The sequence below is a fragment of the Lepus europaeus genome, chromosome 20, assembly GCF_033115175.1.
Source record: "Lepus europaeus isolate LE1 chromosome 20, mLepTim1.pri, whole genome shotgun sequence".
Classification (NCBI taxonomy): Eukaryota; Metazoa; Chordata; class Mammalia; order Lagomorpha; family Leporidae; genus Lepus; species Lepus europaeus.
Genome location: NC_084846.1, coordinates 68,266,818 through 68,274,711, shown reverse-complemented (window position 1 = coordinate 68,274,711; position 7,894 = coordinate 68,266,818).

The window sequence follows — 7,894 nt, the reverse complement described above, 5'->3', positions numbered from 1 at the left end:
GGCTGCAAGGGTAATCATACAGTATTAGCCTATTAATACATTTTCAACAAGGAACATTTAGTACCATAGAAAAATTACTAAAAACAATAGCTCCTTATTACAACCAATCACTAGGAACTCAGTAGATCTGTGCTTCCTTGTGTGCTATGCTGTCAGTTGCAGCTGTCACAAAGATGCCGAATCCTTCCAGATGTTACCAGTAAAACCTTTAGGAAGACAAGGTCACAGGTGCTCGCCACAGCTACGCAACATGTTCTTGGATTTGGGCCATCGGGATAGGGAATGAACAAAGTAATTACACTGGCTCGTAAAAGCCCAATAGGCAGCTTTATCATATTTGCAGTGAAGGGATTTTTGTAAATAAAAATACTGCAAATCTACTGAAATACATCAGCGCTAAAGATACTTTAATTCAGCCGGAAAAGTGATAAATGCTCTCAGCTGTAGTGAAGAAGCTGTTCACAGAACTGGGTCTCGTCACGGCGGTGTCATTTTCTGTGCAGGACCTCTGTGGGAACGTCATCAAATGCACAGGGGAGCACACATTGATCAGAAACTGCTCCGCGCTTCCACGGCAAGAATAAACATTGAGAATAGGAGAATTAGCTCCAAATCAATATTTTAGGAAATTTTTATTCATTCATTTTAGTTATTTCAGACAGGTGCAAACACACAGAGAGCTATCTCCCATCCTCTGATTCACTCCCCCAATGCCTGCAATAGCTACAGTGGGGACCAGGCTGAAGGCAGGAGCTGGGAACTCAATCCAGGTCTCCCATTTGGGTGGCAAGGATGCTAATCTTGTGCCACCATCTGCTGCCTCCCAGGGTGCTCATAGCAGGAAGCTGAACTCCGGAGCCAAGCTGCGACTCAGAGGCAGGAGCCCAGTACAGTATGTGGCCATCCCAGGCTGTGCCCAGGCTCTGGTTCTGATAATGCTGAAACAGTGCCTGATCTTACTCTCCCTGACTTTTCCAAAATTTTCCAGCCATTTGAGCAATACCCTCCTTGTTTGTTAAGTAATCCAGCCTCTTCCAGCGTGTTTCAGGACATTCCAAAGAACGTCTGAGTGTGCACCAGAGCCAGGGCCTCCCGGCTGTGCGTCCCTGCAGCCTCGCCGGACCCCTCAGCCTTGCCTGCCCACGTGCACTGCAGCGCCATCGGTGGCAGGACCGGCAAGGACAGGATCACGTCTGTCCTGCACAATGTCTCTGCAGGACAAAGCGGCGCGTTCTCCGGGCTCTCATCACCATGTCAGCGCGCTCTCCACCTGCAGGAGAGTGGTGTGGATGCGCCAGTCCGCAGAGCCCCTCTGAACAGCCTGCGGTGCGCAGCCCGGCTGCTGCTGTCTGCTGCTCAGATTCCTGTCTGCGTGCGCCCTCTCCTCCTCCGCACGTTCAGCAGTAAACTCCCCGCCTGCGCCCACCAGAGTCCCAGGTCACAGAGCAGTCTCTTCACAGAGCGTGCTGCTGTCTCCTTCCCTGGCCAAGTCCTTGTTGGCCCACCCCTGCTGCCTGCACGTGGGAGCTGGGACTCCTGGGCACAGAGCCAGCGTCTCCGTAGCCATAAACTGTGGGAGATGCTATGACACGACCTTTAGGAGCGGCTAAAGAATGGGTGTGCAGAATGTGAAATCTAGAATAAAATCCATGAAAAATTATGTAACTTAATGTGATTGAGGACATGTAAGCCTGACTCAGAGAACAATGTACAAATATAAATATTGAGAGCTTTGGCAATTTAAAATAGTTCTCCTCTACGAGAATGGAGAAAACTGGAAAGAATTAGAAAATTTGGGAAAAAAACTAAAAAGGGAGGGAAGGAGAAAGGGAGAAAATGAAAAACACATGAAAAGAAAAGAAAGAACAGCAATCATGATAGACGTATTTTTGAAAATTGGAAGTCAGAAAGATACTTGCAAAGTGTATGGAAGTTAAAGGAGTAATACCCTTTGCTTTCAGATCACTTAGCATTTGGTTTAAGATCATAATTTGTAATGAGCTAGAAACAATTTTCAAAAAATAAATTTGTGGCCAATGGATATATAAAGCAGTTATTTCAGAAATATCTAAGACAGAATAAATTTTATTCCTTTTATCAGGTTAATAATGATGAGAAATGAGAAATCCCAGGAGATACATGACTGGGGAAGAATACATACTAAATATTCTAAGGAAAAATGTAAATGTTGTATTCTTCATAGGGAGCAATTTAGCAAAATATCTAACTATATATTCTACCTTCGATATAAATAACCTGTGAAAATAATTTAAACTATATCTTCTTTTTAGCACCAACAATTTCACAACCACTTTTAAGGAGAATGAAATACAACATGACCTAAATGTCCTACAATAATAACTAGATACCTAATATAATTTTTTGAATTTAAAGTTACTCACTTTATTTACTTGTTTAAGAGGCAGACAGACAGACAGACAGAAAGACAGAGCTTTCATCTGCTGCTGTTTGCAGTGGCTGAAGCCAGGAGCCCAGAACTCAATGTGAGTCTCTTGTGTGGGTGGCAGGAGCTCAAGTGCTAGGGCCGTCCCTGCTGCCTCCCAGGGTAGACATTAGCAGTAATCTGGAGTCAGGAGTGGAGCCAGCATTCAAACCCAGGCACTCTGACCTCAACCACTGGCCAAACACCCATCCCTAATTATATTAACTCAGAAATATATATGCATGTGTGCGTATGTGTGTATATATATGTGTGTGAGAGTATATGTGTGGTATGTGTGTATATGTGGTGTGTGTGTGTGTGTACATGTGGTATGTGAGTATGTGGTTTGTGTGTTTTGGTATGTATATATGTAGTATGGTATGTTCATGTCCAGCGGGGGGTTGCGGTGTGTGTTTCTATAGTATGTGGTGTGTATACATGTATGTGGTGTGGTATTGTGCACATGGGTGTGTGTGTGTGGTGTGTGGCATGAGGTGTAAGTGCATGCATGTGGTGCGGTATGTGGAATGTGCTGTGTATTCATGTATGAAGGATGGTGTGTCCATGTGTGTGGTGTGGTATTGTGCACATGGGTGTGTGTGTGGTGTGTGGTGAGAATGCATGTATGTGGCGTGGTGTGTGTGGGTATTTGGTGTGTGAATATCCATCTCTGCACCAGAGCATGACTACTTCTGCTGGCGTTAGTGTCCATGTCTCTGAACTGTCGCGTCAGTGTTGATGGACACTCTGTTAAATGGCTGTCCTCCCTTAGTTTCAGGCAGCAGCGCGTGTAGCCCAAGGTGGGTGGTCATACCTGATTATATTCTTGTTTGTGTATGGAATCCTTGCTTGATCTAAGCCCTCTGAAGTCTCACTCTACAAACCAGTAAGTTTGAACCACCCCAAGGCACTGTGGTGACTACTATGGACATGCTGGCTGTTGCTGGGGTTTGGATATGTCTTGAGTGTGCTCCCCAAGGTTCTGGTGTTGGAAACTCAGTCCTCAGTGTGAGGATGTTGCTAAGTGGGGAACCTTTAAGAGGTAGAGCCTATTGGGTCATTGAGGCCATCACCCCTGGAGGGAAGGAACACTGGTCCTGTGGTGTGGGAGAGTGCCTTTGAATGGGTGGACAGGGTGGAGTGAGCCTGACTTCTGGATCCCTCTCCTGCTTCCTCTCTGGCCACATGATGGCTGCTGCTCAGATGTCATTCACCATGCAGCCCCAACTAGAGGCAAGTCAAAGTCCACACCATGACCTCAAGCCTCCAAAACTGTGGGTTAAATAAACCTCTTCATTTGCAGATTATTTACCCTCAGATGTTTTGTTATAGCAGCAGAATTAGACAAAAAAAGATGTCATATTACTAAACAAAGCTTAGGAAGTATGAAAGTCATAGTTTTCTACAAGCATATTCTGGGACACACATCTAGGTTAGGTCATTTGTTTGGGTTTATAAGTTTGGGAATGGGTCAGAGAAGGGAAGGCAGCCAGCAAGGGGTGTTGACGGAGCAAATGCCCTGATGGCACCCAAGGCTCTGTCCATCTGGCTCATTTGCCGGAGCCAAAGAAGACATGTTTCTAGAGTTACACAAATTCAGGTGGAGGGAACCCGGAGTTTTAGACACCACTTATGGTCAGTCAAGCAGAGGAATGAGTTGGCAGGCATGAAGACAGGTCCTAAAACATCATCCGTTTAGAGTGACAACAACAAGAAAAGAGCCACCATCGAGTCTCAGAAGGAAAAGACAGGGAAAGGGCAAAGGAAGAATAAAGTAATACAAGCTGAATGTTTTCTGAATCTATGCAGTAAATTGGATATCCAGATCTCAGAAGACTAAAATATCCCCAAATATGTTGAACTCAAAGGGATGTAAGCTGATATAAAACATCGGGGAGGTTCCGGGAAAGAATATCTTGTTCCAACATCAGCCATTTCTCCAAGATACCCAAACCCTTGTTACTTTTATTAGAAGATGCCAACAGAAATGGACATCTGGGTATGATGAGGCGTGTTAATGCTGGTATGGTACCTTCTTTCACAGTCACATATTCGTTTTGTTCATGACCACAGGTTAAATGATTAATGTGTACTTTGTCAGGACGTTAAATAAATTTGTAGCGCATGCTCACTTTTATCTATTTATCATTTTAAGGTTGCTGTCTTTCTAGCTCTAAACTAAATCAACATAAAGCAGGTTATTCTATTTCTTTGCAGGTATGAACCATTGACTGCAGGCTTCATGCACTTTACTTGGTCTGCGGTGTGTGTTGCTGATCAAAGCTTCTCACAGTTATTCTCACTGAACATCTCACCTCGAAGGATTTTTCCCTGGGGCCAGCATCATGGAACAGCAACACTGGCATCTTGTGACAACGTCAACTGCTCCACTTCCTTTCCAACTTCCGGCTAGTGCATCTATGAAGGAGAGGAAGATGACCCAAGTGCTTGGTCCCCTGCCACCCATGAAGTTTCTGGCTCCTGGTTTTGGATTGACCCACACCTGGCTGTTGTAGCCATTTGAGGAGTGAATCAGCAGATGGAAGTTCGCTCTCTCTATCTATCTACCCATCCATCCATCCAACCATCCAATTATTTATCATCTAATTTATCATCCATCTCTCTCTCACTGTTGTTTTGCCTTTTAAATAAATACATGAATCATAATCAAATAATAAATAAATAAATCTTAAGAAAAAGTAACAACAAAAACAAGGATTTTGCATTAGCCAAAGTCAAGGACATGCCACAGGCTGTCGTGTGAGGTCTGTTCTCTCTCTACATGTTGGTCTGGAAAGGCTTCCCAGCACTGGGGGTCTGACAGTTGAGTCATGCAGCAGTCTGACTGCCCACATCTTGCTTGTCCCCTCGTGCAGATCTCTCCTCTATAAGTGCTAAGATTTCTTTTCTTCTTTGTAAACACATCCCGAGGTCCTTGTCTGGTGTGACCACAGTTTTCCAGGCCACGCTGTGTGCTCGCCGAAATCCCTGTTGCAAAGGGCTCACACTCTTGCTCTTCAAGGTTGCTGCCACCTCTGTCTTGAAAGATACGTGATTTTACCACACAGCAATGTGTGGTTGTCAGTAGCTGCGAAAGCTGTGAGCACGTGGAGCTTTACCATCCGTGCAAGCCAGCCAGCTAGCCTGCCAGGCACAGCTCCATGGAGAAGATTCCTGAATTAGAGAGAAAGACTTTCTGTGGCAAGGCTGGTAGCTGGACAGGGTGCAATGGCCATGCTGATCTCTCATTCCCCAGAGGCAGTACCAAGGCCCCTTCTGGACCAACAGTGTAGGGAACACTGAACCTAGGGATTTTCTGCTTTCACGGGGAGTGGGACAGTCCTCTCCTGTGTGTCTGAGCTTTGGGTCTTTCTCAAGGAAACGATCCTGAGAACTGGTCCAGATAAAACGTAGTCAGGCCTTGCTTCTGCAGAATGCAAAATAGAATGAGCAGGATGCCCAAGGCTCACAGCTGATTCCACCTCTCAGAGGTGCCTTCAGGTCCCTTGGGCCGGAGTAGGAAAGGGAAACTGGAGAGCAGCAACTCTGTGAGTTAAGGTTTGACTTTCCCTATGCCTTGGTCATGGGTGTTGGATACTACAGGAGAGCTCCACAATGTAAAGACAGATGAAGGTGTTCCTGTGATTACAACGTGGCCAGTGGTCAAGAAAGAACTAACTCTAGTGATTTCTTAGCCTTTACCCTTCACTCTTTCCAAAAACAAACCTGGATAAGAGTACAGAATTAATATAAAAAAGCAAGGCAGAAATATCACAGGAAATCATTTTTACCCACTATTGTTTCCACTTTGCTTATCCTCTCAAGTTCCTAAGGATGCTTCACCTTGGCTGACCCCTGTCCTGAAAGAGAAAATTATATCAGAAAATCACCCTGAAATATTTGTTGGCATCTTCAGGTCACTGACATCAAAGTAGTAACTGACATCAGATTTCGGCCGTCTCCTGCGTGTGTGCTTGTGGGTCTGCCCGGGACATACCTGTCATCAGGTTTTCAGGAAGGTCAAGTCGTCTTTCCAGTGATATGCCAAATATACTTGTTTTACTGTTAGGCAGCTTATAAACACAGAGGGAAAAACCAATTTAGTCTGACACCTTATCTACTTCTAATTCCTGAAAGCAACATCTCTGATATTTTTTTCTGAAAGATCTCTTTAGGGAGATCTTTAGGTGATTTTGTTCAATTACCATCAGTGTCAGCACAGGATCCAGGAGTGCATGCTAATCATCAAGTGTGTTGCAATTTCCTAAGTAAGCAAAAAATGCTGCAACATTTCAGAGATATTCGAATATTTAAAAAACTTAACACAATTCATGCTGACACGTAGCACAGCCTTGGAGTCCTGAACACCCAGTTTGTATCTGGCCATCAATACTGTTCTGATAGAAAGATCAATGTTCTCATTCACTCTGGAAATGGCTCTTTCTGTAGCTTCGTCCTGTGGTTCTGATATGAACTGATTACAGCATCGAGTTTGTGGTTCCTGCTATTGACGTTCCTGGAAGTTGGAACAATTCCTGTAACTGATGCCTTCATTCTTCCGTGAGAACTCTGATGCATACTCACCCTATCAGGAAACCTTGGGGTTGCTTCAAAGTGAATTTCTAATGCCTGCACCTGACAGCTCTGAGCTACTTAGAACCTTGAGCCAGAAGTGGGGTGCTGTGGAATGCTGTGGGTAAAGACCCTACAAGAAGAATTAGGCCGAGGTGAGGTTTACTCTGCAGCCTGGAACCCTGTGCCAGCAGGACGTAGGGCCTTCCTCCTCCCTTGAACAGGTAACATTTTCATCATCTCCATAAATGCAGCTGCCTGGAGCAGTGATGCCATTATCTAGACTCTGCCAGAAAGCCTTTGTGCCACACCCGTCATGCTCCCAAGCCTCCAATGCCGGTTGGCAGCTGGCATCTTCCGTGAGCAGAGGGAGATGGCTGAAGCCATGCCTCTCCTGTTTGTACTCCTCTCACTGTCAGGAGAGTTTAAAATGTCTTCCATCAGAATCCTTGAGCAAAAGCGATGAAAAATTCGCTTAACCCAGAAATACAAATGTGAAATTCATAATATGCATATAATATTTTGAAAAAAAGAAGAAACTATTCAAACTTTTTTTTCTTTGCTGAGGAAATGGAAGTTTTCTGGATTTACAGAGATACGGAGAGCAGGAAAATTTGTACAATAATTAAACAGAATTGTTTAGCAGAAATAAGAGCAAACTTTTGTGAAAAATATTTTGTCAGTGTAATAAAATTTCCTTCAATAAAAAGGTTAGTTAATGGAAAATAGTGAATATGATTATTTCCATAGAAATGGGATTGAAGTATGTCCTAGAGACATCAGCAGCTACTGAAAATCCCCCTCAGTTACTTCCTTCTGTAAGACTGGAGGAATTAGGTCGACCAGATGTCCAAGGGAATCTACTCATCATTCACCATA